Here is a 250-nt window from a genome sequence, read left to right as displayed (position 1 = left end):
CCACAGGACAGCCACGCCAAGCCTCAGTTTTATAGGCAAGAGTGTAGGAAATCCAGCCCCAGATTTCCCCTCGCTTCACCCCGTGCAGGTTCTGCACACACGGACGCTGTTAACGGCTAACGCCGGGAATCCTGTCCACGGTTCATTCCCTGCATCGGGAAGGACGCGGCAAGGAGCCCTCCCGGCCGGGACACGCGTCCCGGGGCGATTCCAAAGCAACACAACACACACAGACACAGACACAGACACA

Source organism: Acanthisitta chloris, unplaced genomic scaffold, assembly GCF_000695815.1.
Source record: "Acanthisitta chloris isolate BGI_N310 unplaced genomic scaffold, ASM69581v1 scaffold16804, whole genome shotgun sequence".
Taxonomy (NCBI): Eukaryota; Metazoa; Chordata; class Aves; order Passeriformes; family Acanthisittidae; genus Acanthisitta; species Acanthisitta chloris.
The sequence above is the reverse complement of the archived record's forward strand: the minus strand, read 5'-3'. Positions refer to the sequence as shown.